The following is a 19,308-nucleotide window of genomic DNA, read 5'->3' as shown; positions in this document are numbered from 1 at the left end:
AACTATAAACACTAGAAACAATATATTTTCCTTTTCTGAACACGTTGTGTTCTTGCTGCATGCTATACAGTATTATTAATGATCACTAAAACTGAAACTAATAAAAACATTTTATCAATAAATAAATAAATAAAGCTATAAATAAATATGTTGCCTAATAGAAATGTTGCCTTGGTAACTGACTGAAATAACTACTAAAATGGAACTAAAATGAAAACCACAACTGAAATAAAAATAAATTAAACCTAAATATATAAAAAAAAAAAGAGAAATGCACATTACATATTAATACAAATTAAACTAAAATAAAAACTAATCCAAAATATTAACAAAACTATAATAGCATATATACTAAAAAAACCTGTTGTCCACTCAATCCAACAGCCAAGATTACTAACCACCGAAGTATGCAAATAAGAAGAAGTTTGCAAAGTTTAAAATCTTGAAACCCAGAAAAATGTATAAATATAGATATTCTCTTCACAAATGTTTCTCTTATTCCATGTAACATTAATTCATCCAGACACTTGATACTCTCACATACTCCCACACCTGAGACTGGACTACACTCTAGAGACCAGACAAGAGTTTTGCAGTGAATGTGTACAGTACTATGTGGGTTTTTAGAAGATTTTTGGAACTGTGGTAGATTGTTAAATCTGTTTCTAAATGCAGCAGATCTTCGTGTACATCCTACCTAGACTACTGATAACCAACCATAATAATCAGTCAACATATGTTCTTTTGTTGCTAAGGTGTTTGCTCTCTGTCAGGGCAGGTTTTACTTCTTTTTTTTTTTCTTTCAAAATAAGCATATTCTCTGTCGAGATAGCTCAGAAAGGGATATTTTATCCAGAAATTAAAATTCTGTTTTTGATTAATCACTCATGTTATTCTGTATGACTATCTACACAAAAGTAGATATTTTGAAATAGGTTCCTGCCTTTTCCCCACATATAACAGGAAATGAACAAAAAGGACCAAAACAGGACCATAAAAGCATCATGAAGGTAGTCCCTTGTAGCTTGAAAATTTTCCTTTTATGTACCAAATCATGTTTAACAGCAGCAATTAAGTAAGAAATTGATGCTTATTGCAGTGTGGACTGATTTTCTGTTTTTCCCTTGTTGTTTGTTTCACATTAACACGATGCTGTAACATGTAGTCAGTTTTGGTTTAGTTTTCTCTTGTGTTCTGTTCCTGTTTTGCCTGCCTTAAGCCCAAAGTATACTTTGCACAATGTCCATGTGATGTAATTTTCATCAATGGGGGGTCCGTGGATGCCCACACACCTCGTCCACGTGTAACCCAACTTTTGTGACGTGTGCGTAAAACAGCACATGTACAAGTGAATTGAGCGCTTGAAAACAAAGTCCACTAGATAGTGCACACTTGCCGAACATTTCTTTCCGCGCTAACGGACAACGGAGTATACTTTGAAAGTCTTGGGTTCTCAACTATGTGCGAGATGGAGCAGAACACTGAAAATTAAGTATAGCTGGTCCTTTATTTCTCTAGTTAGTTTCCCTTGTTGTTAATCAGTTCCCACACCTGTTCCATTTTATCTTTGATTATACTCCCCATGTATTTAAGCCCTATATGTTTCTCCTATGCAGTAGAAAGGACACTATGGAGACCACATCCTGCCAGAAGGGAGGTTAGTATGTAGAGAATACATCATATAGACTTATCAAACGGGAAGGACCACACCTGGAAGAAAGTCCTTGTGGTAGGTAAAAAAGGGAGCTGAAAAGGGAGGAGCTCTACAGACAGAGTGACTGGTGGCAGAGCGAGTGGAGAACGCATCAATTGGAATATCCACTAGGAAATCAGCACATATGGTGCACTTAGCCCAATTACTTGGGCTCACCTGAAAAGGGGTATACGACGACAAATTCCTCCACTGAATCTGGCTACCGATGGGTACTGAAGGTTAGAAACATGTCCAGGGTTCATTGAACGGTAAAATTACATGGATCAAAAACGTGGGATATTATCACCTCAGGGAGGGAAAAGGCACTCAGAGCATCTGAAGCCCTCCGTGTGGTCCAAGTAGACATGAAGGCTGGGTCTGCCTCGTCATGAGGATGCACTTGCAGGCTCACCACCTGATCCCTAAAAGGGAGAGTGGGAACCTTGGGCAAGTAGCCCGGCCAGGTTCTCAGGATTCTGTGAGAGTATGCTGGCCGAACTCCAGGCATGTTTCACTGACAACCTCTCTTGATGGAAGTGAGCGCAGTCAAAAGGGCCATTTTCAATGATAGTGTACTTGACACAACTGGCTCTAGGGGCTCAACAGATGCTCTCTGTAGGCCCAGCAGCAACCTGGTTTTTCACAAAGGTCTCCAAACCATGTAATGACCAGGCTCAAGGCTGCTTAGCATCAATGTGGAACCAGCCTCTGGCTAAAGGATGCAAAGGCAGCACTTCCTTTTCCTTGGAGGACTTAACTTCTTGGTGTCTCTTGAAAAGCCTGATAACGTATACTTTAAAGGTGGAGGGGACAGGAAGAAAGCACTGATCCAGCTGCACATCTCTGTGGGTCTTCCCTTAGGAAGGACGCCAATTCGTGAACAGATGCCACTATTCAGCGTAGGTGACAGTCCACTTAGGTCTTCTGCATCCCAAACAAGGGCCAGGCATGGAGGTTCCAGAGGTCTGGGCATGGGTGCCAAATTTTGCTCTGCCCCTGAGAAAGAAGGTGCTCCCTGGAACTCACCAGGAAAGGGCTGTCCCAGGTTGCATGAGCTACAAGAACCAAGTCTGTGTGGGCCAGTACGGGGTAACCATCAAGACCTGTTCTTGGTCCTCCCCTGGGAAATGCATATTTGCAAAGGACCCAGGGCCAGCTGTGTGCCAGCGAGTCTCTGGCGATACCACCTGTGCAAATCAGCTGGACCTGGGGAGTCTCCACTCTCCTTTAAGCATTACTTGTCACGAGAGCACATCCACTGCGTGATTGATTTTGCCAGGGATATAAGTGGCCTGCAGTGACTTCATTCACTTCAGTGAGGAGGAAATGGTGGGCGTCGTGAGCTTAAACAGCCTTGGTGATTTATAAGCTATTGTTGCTGTGTCGTCGGACTCACCCTCCAATAATGCGTTTGACAAATCATCCTCATCTTGAGCACTGAATGAGAAATTAGGTTCACCCGGAGGGAACTACCTAACTCATCCATGATCTCGACTGGGAAAGACCAGTTTTGAAGTCGATTGGGAGAGTAAGAAGTCTGACATTTCTTTTTGTGAAGATTTGATCTCTGTTTTTGGGTTAGGTAGTTAGGGTAATGAATTGTATATTTTTTTTTATTTTTTTTTTTTTTTAGGTAAGGTAGAGGACTAAAACTAAACTTTGTTTGTTGTTTTGGCCTTGTCAACTCCCGAACCAAAACTCCCAATAAATTGTTATGGTTTTGGAAATTTTTGTCCATGCAAGTCCTTTCATGTTGCGCCTTTTCCGGCCGTAACAGTTCTGAGGAATGGAAGGTCAGTGGGAACTCACCCAGTGGAAATGCTTCCATTGGTACCCTCACATCACTCTCAGTGCTTGCTGCCAAGGCCTTGTGCACTGTAGCAGAAGGAGGAGGAGCAACTGAGGTGACTTTCTGCTTAGAAAAGTAGGAAAGTTGTGACTGCAACGTTCCCATGGTCACACTCTCGCAATGAATGCATGTCCCATCTATAAAACATGCTCAGCATGGGAATGGCCCAAACTGATCTGATGGAGACAGGTGCTGACTGCATCCAGAAATACACGGGTGAAAAAAAAGTCTTTAAAAAGATGTTCTTCATCTGTGTTTGCTCTTTTAGAGAAAAATTCTCTTTTATAGAGAAACACTCTTTTGGAAATTTCTCTTTCTAGTTGCTCGTTGAAGCGTCCAGGGGAACTCTCTTGCACTTATCAATTACAATTACTTATTGAAGCTCCCAAGTGCGACCCCCAGTGTCATCACATCGACACAATATCGAAGTGACTGACAGATAAACTGGGACTGGGAGCTAAAAAAAAACTTCACAGACACATTCTGGGGACACCCGAGACTTATATTAGGCTACATCTTGTAAAAAGGGGCATAATAGGTCCCCTTTAACTCCCTGAGGTCTGAAAACGCGTCGGCGCGTTTTGTAGGATTTTTTTTCACATTGCAGCAAAACAGACTTAAATTACTCCGTCATTTCTTGTCATAGAGACATAAGTAATATATCAATTTAAACTATAGAATGTCTTTTTTTATTTGTGTACACTCAGAGTAAAAACACGTTGTGCTTTTTGTAAAATAAAGAAAACTAACATGATGCGTGATCTCTTGTCTCCCTCCCTCTCAACTCCAATCTGATAGTTCTCCGAAAATTAACTGTAACTTATGAATACTAATGACAAAAAAATGACACTTATGTCTAAAGAAACGTTGAAATGTCAGGTTTTAAATCGTGCAAGTCAAATCGAAAACAAACATTCTGTGTTTATGTAATCTGTATGAAAAGAGAGCCATGTCAGAAGTCCGTGATAGGGAGCGCTATTCAGAGGCAAATTCAGAGGCAATACATGCATACATCGTCTCAATTGTGTATTTATTGTCTTGAAAAGTGTTTATTTGGATGGTAAAGCCATGGTTAGCAATCTCTAGAAGACATGCCGTTAGGTCCTAGTTCCTTTTCTTCTTTATATGAATTTGTGGCCTAAAGGTGTACAGAGCGCCCTCCGGCTGCAAGTATGAATTAAAAACACCATTCCTGAAATGTCCTCTTCTTCATTAGAACAATTTGTGGACTAAATGTGCACAGAGAGTGCCCTCTGGCTGCAAGTATGAATTAAAAACACAGTATCCAGCACTCATAGTGATGACAATAAATATTACTTCTAAGTATAGAAATTTGACATAAATATATAAGAATCCATCAATATTTCTCGTGCATGCTTTTAAGCACAAAGCCTATATGAAATGCCACAGAGGTAACATAATTGTTCAAACACTTTGCATCACAGAAATACATTATATTTTAAAGAATATAATAGAATACCATTATTTTAAATTGTAATAATATTTCACAGTATTGCTGTTTATGATGAGCTGAGACATGATTACAGAGGGTTTTTTCACAGCCTACCTGACTGAAAGGCCTCATTAATATGCAAGTAATTTCAGGTCATTATTATGTGATTCTTTTGTCTTCTCAGGTCTAAATGGCCCATTATTCATGCAGATTCACGCCTCCTCGCATACTGTGTTTCTTACAAAATTTAAATCTCTCTATTGTTTTATATGAAAGAGTAGTCAGCATATTTTTTACAGAATTCTTAAGCAAAAACTCTAGTCTACAACCCCCAATAACCCACAGTCTTGTGAACACAGATTTAATATCCTTTTATTGGCCTTATTTCAGTGACTTAAGTTTTTTGTTTTTTCAATAACCATGCATAAACATTATTACTTCAAAAACACAAACATGTACATACATGTACCTCACATATTATTGTAGCCTAGTTTGTGCTGAATACAGTGTAATGACACTTTTGTCATTTATATGTTTATGAACAACTGAAAAAAGCACAAATGTCAGAGCATGTCAAAACTTCTCCAAGCCCCAAATCTGCCTCATACTCCAGACGGTTAAGAGTGGTTCTTATTATTAGCAATGTTGAGCAACTGTTTTTGCTGCTTTTTTTCCTTAAATAAAACTAAATCAAATAAAGTATTAATAAAAGTATTGATTTTTTTTAAATCTAACTTTTGAATGGTAGTGAATCGTGGTTTCCACAAAAATATTAAGCAGCAGAACAATTTTCAATATTGATAATAATAATAATAATAATAATCAATAAAATATAAAATAATGAATAAAAATAAAAATGGTTCTTGAGCAGCAAAATCAGCATATTAGAATGATTTCTGTCATGTGATGCTGGGCTAATGATGCTGAAAATTCAGCTTTGCATCACAGGTAATTAATTACATATATTCAAATAGAAAACAGTTATTTTAAAATGCAATCATATTTCACAATATTAATGTTTTCACTGTATATTTGATCAAATAAAGCAGACTTGGTGAGCAGTCAACATTAAAAATACCTTTTCTCTGAACACCGATATTAATTCCATAGCTATAGTTTCACTTCTGTTGATATGAGCTATGAGGACGATGGCTCTCCCTCACTCCCAGTGGCACAACTGTCATCACATTTCAACGTCTAAATCAGAGATGGCATTTCTATTATGAGGATTACACACACACATACCCACACACATACACACACAGGATGGACTCAGGCAGAATAGATGATCAGAGGGAAATGTGCGCTTTTGGTATCACTAACAAAGCAGCTGTGATTATAGGTTCTTTCGGCATTCGTCTGGAAAGGTCCTCACCGTACATGTTTCTGCTTCACCTCATCTTCACATCTTCAGGAATCTCTCCACTCATAATCCTTTCATCTACCTAAATCAACCATGTTTATACCCACCGCAGATGATAATTAGCATGTTGGCCTGAGTCATCAGGAATACAGGAACTGACAGAAGACAGCAGCAGAAAAAAAAATCTCACTGCTTGTACTCTCAGTAATTTAGTGTTTCATTTGAATACACTTTTTGCAACTTATCTTTTTACAGTACACTCTCAATTGGGATTGGTCTTGCACATATTTACCATTCATAGCTGCTTTTACACTGCACAGTTTCTGTAGCAGACTCACTTGTTGTTGAAATAATGGTAGTTTTCATTCATGAAGTATTTTGATGGTCAAATTTTCTGAATTAATAAATAAAAAAAAATAATTTTCATAAATAAAAATACAGTTTATTTATACAAATGGTACAAATACAAATGGTTAAAACAACTGTAATAAAATATTTTTATTATTAAAATATGGAAAAATAATATTAAATAATAATAAAAAACATGATCAACACTCATATTTTGATGGTATACAGCAGCACTTCTCAAAGGAGGGAATTCAATCCGGACCCGCCTCCATTTCGTATTTCAACAGCAGTAACTGTGTGTAAGGGATTAAAAATCTGGATTTCCTACTTTGAAAAACGCATGTCAAAATCATTTGTTTAGTGTTTTATGTCTTTTTGGAGATGGTCCGAAATTAAAGCGAAGGCGAGATATTTAAAGTTTTCCTCCGTGATTCGGTTGCCATGACATCCAGTGAGCATATACTTTTGATGTAATTGGATATGAGTCGCGCGACGCAGCGAGCGTTTGAATGGGTGTGGAGCAGTGGTTCTCAACCTGCGGACCGTCACAAATGTAAATGCTGCCCGTGATATGCCGACCACAATAATAATAATAATAAACAAAAATAGCATACAATTTATTTTTGTTTTAAAAATTAAATTAAAGTGAATTAAATAAATATAAATGAGCTATAATGCTTTGATTGTCATATAAAATAATTTTGGTGAGCATTTATTATTTTCAGACATCAGGCAATGTAGGCTAATGACGCAATCACTCAGTTAACGAAACAAGTGCGCGCTTTGGAAGAATTCAAACAGTAGTTAGGCTAATTTTGTATATTAAAGCCTCAAAATTATCAAATTTGCTATTAAAGGAGAAAAGCTAAATGTGGAAGATAAAATGAAGGAACACATGCAAACAAGAAGAGTCGCAGCATCAACAGCAAAGGTAAGAAGAATGGAAGAATCAGTTTGCTGTTAGGCCTAATGAGCGAGATGGGCCTTCCTGTTTGCTCTGTAGTAAAGTACTTGACAAGCAAAACCTACAATTTCAAAAGACTGAACTGTGAATTCGATGTGTTTGTTTGATGTATTTTAAATCAGTAAAAATAACTGCATCAGCGCACCCGCGGCTGGATGAGCCCAACTCTGCGCGAACTCACGGATCCGATGATGCGCGAGGGATTGCGACGTGACAGAATGCTTGATATCGTCAGAGATTGTAATTACAGTGCGCTCAGTGTTGATTGTAAAAAGAGCTGAGTAACATTTGCTAATTAAGGCATTTATGTGATTGTTTGGTGACTATTGCGATGCTGTTGAAGAGAGTCATACAGTCATACAGAATTAAATAGCAACTGAAAGTGATGTATATACAGTTTGTGTGTTCATTGAGCAATACTATCTGATTATTATTGTAAAGCTAATGTCAGTAAGTTAGTTTTTATTTGTTATTTATTGTGTGCAACATCTTAGTATAATAATAGTATTATCTGCTAATACCATAACATTAAATCTGATTGGTTTGCATTGGTGACGTCATATGCAAATTATATGCGGACCGTGAGACCTGCACTTGGACCATTGTGCGGACCACTGGGAAAAAAGTTTGAGAACCACTGGTATACAGGGTCGTACAAACCATCAGGGTAACATGATACTAAAATGATGCAATAAGAGGAATATAAAAATATAAAATAAGAGGAACCAAAACTATTTATAAAAAAAATGTAATCATATGTGATGTGTCACGCAGGGACTTCTGGGAATGTCCTTTTACTGTTTTTTTTAATAGTAAATAATATCGTAATTCATAGTTTTTACTTGCAAAAAGCATAAATTTGACAGTATTTTACAGTGAAATTACATATAATTTAATGTTGATCAATTTACAATTCCCTTTTTTCAAGTGGAATGAGAGGCTGTGTCTTGGATTGATGCTATGGGGAACACCATCAGTGTGACCGGTGTCTGAAGCACATGTGTACACACGACAATTTCATTGTCTGTGGAAAAGTTTTTTCCATGTCGGACTTCTTCTGCTAGCTCTGTTGCTTTCTAGTTGGTTGGGGGAAGTCATTTTGTGGCTGCTTCCAACCTGACTGATTAATGTGGTATGTCCAATTCTGAGGAATTGGATACAGAGAGAGTTGAGGCAGGTGTTATTAATAATCCCCCTCTTCCACTGTCCACACTGTAGAGACAGTGGTTGGGCAGGTGAGGTGAACTTCTTCAGACAAAGAAGTTGATGAAGTACATTGCAGGCACCCTCTTATACTCACAGCCACTCAAGTGATTGCATCATGGACTGTCATTGGCCAATGAAATTGTTGTGTGTACACACATGCTTCAGACACTGATCACGCTTAAGGTTGTTCCCCATAGCGTCAATCCAAGATGCAGTGTCTCCTTCCCCTTTTAGGGAACCATGGTTACAGTCGTAATCTAATATATTTTTTACAGTAGTTTTGTGCTAAAAAATTACAAACTTTTTAGAGTGTAGTTTGTGTGTGTGTGTGTGTGTGTGTGTGTGTGTGTGTGTGTGTGTGTGTGTGTGTGTGTGTGTGTGTGTGTGTGTGTGTGTGTGTGTGTTTGCTATGCCATTTTGGTACAGTTTTCATCCTATGTGTTGATTCTCATGTAACACCTGAAAACAAGCATCTCTGATGCAGCATTTCATTTACACAGAACCAAATCTAATCGTACCAAAAACTTTAACATGATTCTTTAGTAATATCCTTCAGAAAATGCCAAACCATTTTTCTTCTTTTCATTCTCTCTGGATTTCTAATATGGAAATGAATCTGCCCTGCTCTTTCATAAAAGGTTGCTCAGAGGCCAAATGTCAGCAACGTTATTACTTTCCTCGCATGCAGAATGAACACAGATGACAGATAAGGTTTTGCAAAACATTTAGAGATCTGCATTACTATATTTATTCTGAATTCATCATCATCCATAACACACATCCCTATTTATGCCCAGAATATTTAACATGAAAATATGAAATGCTCATGGCCTTCCCATTAACACCATATACACAGCGATTTGCTGCAACAAAGAAGTCCAGAAGTCTTTTATTTTTAATGAGAGTTGATGATTTGAGGTAAGATGAGTGACAGCAAAGGTTGGCAATTCAACAAAGTTGAGCAGAGCATAAAATGTATGCAAATGACATTTGAGTATAGCAACTCCAATGCAGACAGCGATTTTCATGTGATCCACTCCTTGATACTGTTAGACACAAAAACTGGATCAATGACAAATCAGTGTCCACAATAAAGAAAAAGAAAAATAGATTTTATTAGAAGTTATTAGAAATGCACTCTTTGCATTCATGCTGGGTTCCTATGGTGGTGAAAAACGTACAGCATAAATATACAGTATATATCAAAGTCAAAATCTGCTACAGGGTTATAATGGAACGAAAAAAGTTTTAAAAGGTGATTTTTCACTATTATTTACAACAGGATCTGAATTTTCATGGGTTTAAATAAAATATTTTTGTTATAATCAACTTTGTGCATTAAAACCACAAAGTTGAAAAAAAAAAAAAAAAAAACGATTTTCAAAAGTCAATGAATTTGCGACAGCTGAATATAACATTCTTGACAAGCCAAACATGTCAGTCTCTGAGTAAAATATAATTTATTTATGAACTATGCGAAAAGCATTTCAAACAACTCCAGCATGTTTTATAATTACCCAAAAATCAAACATAGTTCACCCCTCGTGCACGTTATCACGTCCGTCAAAAACTTAAAACGTCAAAAACGGTTGGAATATTATAAATAAAAACATTGACATAGCACACTCATGGGCATCAATCACTTCACTGAATACTTGCTGGCTAAGAAATAACTAATTATTATCTTATGAATTTTTGATCGAAATATTGTTGAATTTGTTATATAAGTGTCTGATCAAGTGACACTGCAAGCACTCGCACAAAAGAGGGATGGTTACTTCAACCTGGAGACTGACTAAAAAAACAACCTGTGGTGAAAACATTTAAACAAATTTTCAAATAGGTGCTGTGATTATTTATAAATCGCATATTTGAGGTGTAAAAAACTACATTGTCACCTCAAAAAACTCTTTTCGTGTGATATATTTGTAGAATATCGTATGCCTGGAAAAGGCACCAGCTTTTGTATAAATATATGAAATTTATATATGAACGCAATATAAATGCAACTTTAATCAAGTGTTTACATGAAAACATCTCCAATTTCAACACATTTGAAAGAGATATGAAGAGATTTCAAAAGACCATTTAAAGGATTCTGATAACAATGTGTGAAACGTTGTGCCAGTGTCCAAAGAGCCCATCGAAAAAGCATGAAGCAGGTGTGGATGATTATGTTCATAAATTGCACTTTGCTTGGTGAGTTTAATTTCAATTACTCATCCACTTTTCAACATCCCAAAATTTAATTAACTTTAAGTATTGTCCTCTGCATATCAAAAAGCAAATAATCAGCCTGATCTTCTCCGTCACGCTTGTTGAAAGACACTGCGAGCGCTCACACAAAAGAGCAGGAGCCTTTTAGAAAATAACCAAACAAAACCCTCCGCCTGCTTTGCTGAAACTACACACCTCTCGCTAATAATATCTAGCACTGAAAACATCCCTAAAGCATTCAAGATCATGTAAAATACATTTTATGGTAGCACCCTCCCAAGGATGAACAGCTATTCTATGATGATGATGCCTCAGCATGAGTACCTGCCATTCTTCATTAATTACTCTATGGCAGAAAGTGCCATCATTAAACTCCATTCATGTCCTTCTCATCACACCTATTGAAAATCAGAATATCTTGTCCAAAGCTCAGCAAAGGTTCCTTTCTCTGTCTCCAGGCTCTGAGGAATCCTACTGGAGGTTTAATTATAGCCCTCAAGAGCAGTGAGATGAAGCTGAATGCGTTATGAGTGCAGCTCTGAGTCTCGAGAGCAGGGAACCAGTCCACCTTGTTTCCTTCTTTTACACATATCAGTGTCAATCCATCCTACATTGGTGAAATTTATATATCCCAGTTCGATACTTGGTGACCCTGAGAAATGTGCTGTTGAGGTCAACAAAGAATTCATTAAAGATTAATCAAAAATCTTGTTTCATTTTGGAAAGGTTATATGAGAGCTGTACGGATGGGCACGGACTACTTGGACATGTCTGGAATACCAGAATTATGAGTTCCTGTCGCAATGGAAACGATTGTACTGTTGAGTGTGACACGGTGTGATCGTATCACAGTCGAATAAAGGTTAAGCAGGTTTTTGTGACTTTAAAGATCAATAAACAGCTTCCTTTCTGTGGTAATGTGAAGGAAAGCATGTGCTAAAGGGATATTCAACCTAATTTTCAACCTAAAATCTATATGGTTGTTACGATACAAAAAATTGAGAGAATACTGTAAATACCTGTATTGTAGCCTACTGACATTTTGGTTTTTTTTTTTTGTTTTTGTTTTGTTTTGTTTTTTTGTCGCATGCACTTTTAGGTTTATAATCAAAAACTTACAGTGTTGGACTTGAACAGTGGCTGGGTTAAAATAACTCAACTGCTAACACCACACTGAGTAAATATTGGGCAGAACACATTTAAACTAACCTATGTGTTGGGTGAATGGGTTGCTCATTTTTTAAAAGAAATTTTATTCAGCAAGGATGCATTAAATAAATCACAAGTGAAGACATTTGTAATTTTAAAAAAAGTTTACAAAATAAATAAATGCTGTTCTTCAAACTTTCTGTTCATCACACAATACTGACAAAAACATCAACGCTTCAACACTTTGCACATTACCAGCATATTAGAATGATTTCTGAAGGAATAATGATGCTGAAAATTCAGCTTTGCTATTACTAGGGCTGGGTATCGTTCAAAAATTTTCGATACCGAGACGATACCGATACCTTGACTTCGATACCGATACCTAAACGATACCTTTTTCGATACCAATTTTATAAAATCTGTTTAAACAAGATTACATAACCTCAAAAAAAATCTTTGGTTTTATATTTTAACTTTGTTGACTTTTTTTCAGACTCAAAGACTCATCTCCTGAGCCACTGCGGGGAATAAAAATAGCACAAATTAACAAAATTTACCCAACACAATAAATCAGTGCAAATAGTTTTAATAAAGTTTAGTTTTCAATGCAAACATTCAGTATGTGAGGCTCTTTTTAAATCACTCAGCAATTGTTCTTCTTCAAAAAATTAATTATTATTAACAAGATCAAAGCGGAAGTAAGAGTGACGCAAGTTTGTTGCGTCTTACCATGAAATAAGAGTTCTGTGTCTTTATTAAAATCAACACATTAATGATTCATCTCTCATCCACCCACAATTAATTTGAATGTTATTTTTATTACTTGGCCCGATCCGCAGATTATCCGCAGTATCAGGAGGACGCTGATACCCCTTTTTCAGCAGAATTGTTCACGTTCTGGAGCCAGAGGCAGAGCCTGTGCTCGTGCAGGCGAACGAGCCTGTCATGAACCGGTCGCGTGTTTCCATAGACTTGAGGGACGAACGCTGATGTAAAGCTGCTGTGTGCTGTACCTTACCTTAGACTACAAAAAAAACATTGCGCGTTCCGCTGTTTCTGCAGGCAGTGCGACACTTTTGTTTTCTGTTAACAGTATCTGCAGTGAACCGGCTGCTCACATAAACAGCCGTTTCTCACCCGTCCATTCGGAGATAAACTGAAAACGAAACCATTGATTCACTCGCCCTCTCCCACATAGGGTCTCTCGTGCGCGTATAGTTTTATATATTTAGATATAGATAATAATGTAGCGCAACGTTACTTGCTCCTCAACGAGACAGCGAAAGCATTTCTCCGCCCCTCTCCTCGGCTCCATTCTGAGGTACCGAAATTTGGTACCGAATGACAAGACACTTTTCAATACTCGATAGTATCGAGGCAGTTCGATCGGTACTTAAAAAGTATCGAGTTCGGTACCCAGCCCTAGCTATTACAGAAAAAAAAAAGTTAAACATATTCAAATATAAAACAGTTGTTTTAAATTGTATCAATATTTCATAATATTACTGTTTTGACTGTATTTTTGATCAAATAAATGCAGCCTTGGTGATACTTTTTTCAAAAACTGTTTAGATTTGCTACGGGTTATTCATGTACGCTATATTGTACAGCAGCAGCATGTCTTACTTGCTCACAGCAGCGGGTCATGTATGTATTGGCAGTAGCAAGTCCCGTACTTACTCTGCAGCAGCAGCAGCAATAATCAACAGCAGCAGCGTAGCAGATCTATTCCGCCAAGACCAAAAACATCTACATTGTCATATCCATTACCATTCCAAACATTCAGAGAGTTGTCATGACAGAACTGTTTTCGTGTTTTGACAATTAGACTCCAGAGAATCTTTCTGCACTGGTTTGGTTCCGATCGGGCGGTTTAGCTGTTATGAGCCATTACGTACGTTTCACCACTGTAGCGCCACCATTAGGCTAATTGGGGCACACATTGGTGACGTTGTAGATGGTGTGAGTACTGCCGACCCTCAAACTCCCTTTCAAGTCTCTACAACTTACGGTTTGGTCTGCCCGATCACTTATAGGGGAGAATGCTGATCCTTGGAAATTCTAAAGCCCGGAACACACCAAGCAGCGCCTGGGTGCAAAGTTGCCCTGACACACCAAACCAACCTTCGACAGCTGACGGCCAAGTAGCACGTCCCTTCTGCGCCTGCGTAAGAAGAAATACCTTTCCGTACCAGCAGGTGGCAGTAGCTGAACAGCCAATCAGAATGATCAGATGGCCCGGCTGACTGACGAGCTTCGATTCAACATGTTGAACTGGCTGAAAAAAAGCCGACAAGGACTAACTTCAGCTGACAGTGCGGAACACACTGAGAAAGCTTAGTCGGCCGACGAACAAAAATGGCCAGACGGCCGACCGTCGGCTTGGTGTGTTCCGGGCTTAACAATTACCATAGGGTTTCAGCGCTGCACACTTGAACCCCTAAAAATCTGAACCCAGAACAATTTAAATGAAAAACAAAATGGAATCCAGAAAAATTTTAACTGAAAAAGAAAAAAAGATTTGGGTAAAAAATAAAACGGAAAAAAAAAAATTCATATATCATAAAGCTACTGTAAACTCGGTTACTGCTCAGTTTTTACAACCCGAGACAGCTGCAGTCCACAGACAGGTTGAAAATAACTCTGATAAGTTTCTTTAACACAAAATCAAACTGTTATCTTTGCTCCAGAACAGCGGTTCCTTCTGGAACCACTGAAGAGATTCCTGACTTCAGCGAGGGAATGTCGAATTGACCTGTGAGCTGGCATTTGAAACGGATGGCTGGCTGTTATCAAATCCTGAGAGGGCTGGTACATGAGAGTAGTTGAGTGTTGTGAGGTGGCAGTTTTTCTTTGCCACCAGAACCGTCAGGCACAGCAGAAAGACTATAAAGGAAGCGTCTACAGGCTTCTTACTCAAGAGAACATACTGACTGCTCTGGAGAAGATGCCAGCTCTATTTTCTGCAACCTTCTGCTTGATTTCACATATTTTATCTCATCAGTTGTCTCCTACCATTTCTCTCTGTCACTTTCCCTCTCTCTCTCTCTGGCATCAAACTCCCATTACTATGAGCTCCAAGGCTTTGATCGCTAAAACATAGCACTCGCCCCTCAGAAAACCAATGCCCTGGAGTCACAATCCTCTTTGTGTGTGTGTGGTTCAAGTATACCCTACATTATGGGGACAAAATGTCCTGGTACTAAACATGGTAATATCTGAAATCCGTGTCCTTGTGGGGACATTTTTGGTCTCCATGAGGAAAACAGCTTATAAATCATACAGAATAAAGTTTTTTGAAAATATAAAAATGCAGAAAGTTTTCTGTGATGGGTAGGGTTAGGGGATAGAATATACAGTGTGCATCAACTCTCTAATAAAGTGATTCCCAACCAGTACATGTCTAATAAAGGCTACTTAACCCTTTAAAACCAAGCTGTGTTCATGTTACCATTTGCATCATCGTAATAATTCAAATTGCTACAGACATTAGACAACACAGGGTTGTATATATATGTGGGTTATTACGGTAATTTTGTGCGTTCCATCAGAAAATGGCAGCCGCTTTCGGGGAGAGCGGGTGGAAGGAGGATTTGAACAGAGAGACATGGAGCGCAGCAGTTTAGGGAGTTTTGGATCGCATAAAATAATAGAAGAAACAAACAAAAACATGGCGAAGGAGTAAACAGTTGATTGGGATGATTTGGATTTGGGAGGAGGCTAAGTGAGACTCATTTCGCATTTGGTGTGTGCATCTGTATAATGTGTCTGTGTGGTAAATGTATGCATGCATGTATGAGTCTATGAAAAATTTTTCTCTTGAATGAAAACTGTGCAACCGAGTGTCACAAAAAGACTTGTATATATGTAATATAGTTGAATTTTCAAGTTTGAAGTGTTAGATTCTTTCGATCATCATTTTTCTCTTTTTTTCTAAATAAAAATCAGAACATTTATTTTATTTTCATCTATTTAAATTCTATTTACAAACTCATCATATATATATTAATGTTCAATAACTGAAATTTATTGAAAGCCAGTTGTTTTCTGAAAAAAATGACACCTTGCACTTGAAGATAGCACATTGTTTATGAATTTGATAATAAAAAACACATAATATGTGAAAACGGACGAGAGTCATATGATATGTGTATTGTGATATTTCATACTAGTTGAGCTTCAAAGATAATTACATTTTGGAGTCAATAAACAAAAAGGCTTATAATGAAGAAGTTCCAAAATAAGACAGCACTTTATGTCACCATCCCAAATCGGTCCTCTACATCTCACAGCAACAGAGCTTTGATGTCATCTAGAAATAGCTGCAGGCAAGCCCATTTCACAAGCTGGATCAGAGGAGATGATGTAATACATTTCACAATATCATGAAGGATGTATCAATTTGACAGCAGGATCCCTGAATAAAGGAAATCTTCAGGGGGAGCTGACACATGATGTGTTTGCATCAAGGGACCACCTAAAAACATCTTCATGGCGATAAAGATGCAGACTAGGCTTTTAGTATCACCGGACGATAGATTCATTCAAATTAAGAATGCTAAGCAACCTGTATATACAGACAATTCACAAAATGCATATCTCATTATATTACTGAAGCAAAAATGGTCAAATGTATTTTCTTAGCAAGCTAATAGCTTAGCCTCCTAGTTAGTATAGGCCCTAGTGCTAACTGGTTAAGATTCTCCTGATTAGCTGGAACAAAATGTCACATTACCATGCTCTTTTTTCATTTTTATTTTTATATTATTAAACATTAAGGGGGAAGGGTCAGACACAGCAAACTAGTGGTGGGCAACTAGACATTTGTGCCAAAGTCACATGATTTCACTAAACAAAGCTTTGTTACATCATAACTATTTCAGCACTCTGTGATTACACTACAGTTTACAGTTAAGGGAATTTTCCATAACATACAATGCTAAAACAACGTCCTTGCATGTTTACAAAAATGTTCCTTTGAGTTTAAAAGTCTCTTGTGACTGACTCATTCACTCAAAGTTTGCTGCCATCTAATGGCGTATTAATGTAACTTTCACTGAATCCATATCACGCATTACTGGACCCTTTTCTCAATACCAAAAATAACAAGAGTTTGAGTTTGTTATTGAACAACAATATTTAAATGAACAATATCCATTATAAATGACAATAGGAAATAAACACAATTGCACAATTCAGTCAAACATACAAAAGCAGTGCTCTACAGGATGCAAGTTAAATATAACCTTAATATTAAATTATCAAATTTAACATCGCCCAATTCGATTTGCTCAGGAACAAGTAATAGATTAATAAGACCAAAGATTGCCCGTTTTATGTACCCAAAATGAATTATATCTCATGTTTAACCAATATAAGAGCCAGCAGCAAATCCCTGAAGCTGTTCTCGGCGGGTACACGAGCACTAAACAGCCGCTGATGGAGCTCAAATTGTAAAATAGCTGCTATGATTAAATATGAGTCACATATTTCAGGTCTAAGGAACTACATTCTCCCCTTAAAAAAATCTTCAAACTACAGTTTGTGGTACAACAAGTGTAGTTTTTGTTAAAATATATATATATATATATGGTGAATTTGCTCGTCCTCCATGACAGTCGCTTCAAGCGGAGTGATACAAACGGTGAAAAGGTAGGAGTGCTGTTATCACTGCAATATTGCACAACTCTCAGCCAATCAGATTCAAGACCCAGAAAGAACTGTTGTATAAACTATAATATTTTAGAAATCGTTCCACGCATTTGTGTTCGACTGCAAAAATGTAGCATTCCTCTGAGAAACCTTGCATTTGCTCGTAAAAGCACTGAACTGAACTTATATCATTTCCATCACCAGTTTAGTAAACAAAAGCAAAAGTTTTACAAGCGAGCACAGAAAGCATTGAAATATAGTTTTTCCACCCATAACCATGTCCCTATAGGGCATCTGTAGCACAACAGATCCAAATAGAAGTCTTTCTGAAATCTTCTGAAAAGTGTTTAAAGTTTTAGTGAAGGGTGAATAAATATCAGTAGAGTGACATTTCTTTTTGAGAGTAGGCCTACTTTGCATACAAGAGGAAGCTATTAATAACTGCTGATTTTCCTGAAGGAAACATGTAATTAAAATATAAGAGGGATGTTTTCTCCACGCTGACCTCATTGTAAAAGTAACTGGTTAGCTTCAGAGTATACTTATAACTGACAGCAAACACACCCACAGTCTCTGGACATCATGCATTTAATTCGTTTTTTGTGGAGTTCTGTATATATAAGTGTGAATGCGGGGGCTAGGTGTGATAATATTTGTGATACAGACAGTTGAAACGATCTGTGGGAGGCCATGTTTTGCTCCCTCTGTTTACTTCCTCTTTAAAATTGCATTTTTCTGCTGCTTTTTGTCTTAGTAAAGTTCCCTTCAGGGAGCAAGTCATGTAATTAGCCATGATTAACTAGATGTCTAATGTGCATGTAATGACACGAAATAACCAAAAAATGACACTGAAATATTACGCGCTTAATGGACTCCTGAAGATCGTTAAACACCACAAGGAATGTACAGTGGGTACGGAAAGTATTCAGACCCCCTTAAATTTTTTACTTTGTTATATTGCAGCCGTTTGCTAAAATCATTTAAGTTCTTTTTTTTTTTTCCTCAATGTACACACAGCACCCCATATTGATAGAAAAACACAGAATTGTAGACATTTTTGCAGATTTATTAAAAAACAAAATCTGAAATATCACATGATCCTAAGTATTCAGACCCTTTGCTGTGACACTCATATATTTAACTCAGGTGCTGTCCATTTCTTCTGATCATCCTTGAGATGGATCTACACCTTCATTTGAGTCCAGCTGTGTTTGATTATACTGATTGGACTTGATTAGGAAAGCCACACACCTGTCTATATAAGACCTTACAGCTCACAGTGCATGTCAGAACAAATGAGAATCATGAGGTCAAAGGAACTGCCTGAAGAGCTCAGAGACAGAATTGTGGCAAGGCACAGATCTGGCCAAGCTTACAAAAAAATATATCCTTAAATGGAAGACGTTTGGGA

General features: G+C 37.5%; 1 protein-coding gene across 12 annotated transcripts in view; it reads right to left on the bottom strand.

Moving 5' to 3' along the window:
* LOC137021752 (copine-5) overlaps positions 1-19,308 on the bottom strand; it is a 349,050-nt gene that overhangs the window by 154,039 nt on the left and 175,703 nt on the right. The window lies entirely within an intron of this gene.

This window comes from Chanodichthys erythropterus, chromosome 6 (genome assembly GCF_024489055.1).
Source record: "Chanodichthys erythropterus isolate Z2021 chromosome 6, ASM2448905v1, whole genome shotgun sequence".
NCBI lineage: Eukaryota > Metazoa > Chordata > Actinopteri > Cypriniformes > Xenocyprididae > Chanodichthys > Chanodichthys erythropterus.
The sequence above is the reverse complement of the archived record's forward strand: the minus strand, read 5'-3'. Positions and strand labels throughout refer to the sequence as shown.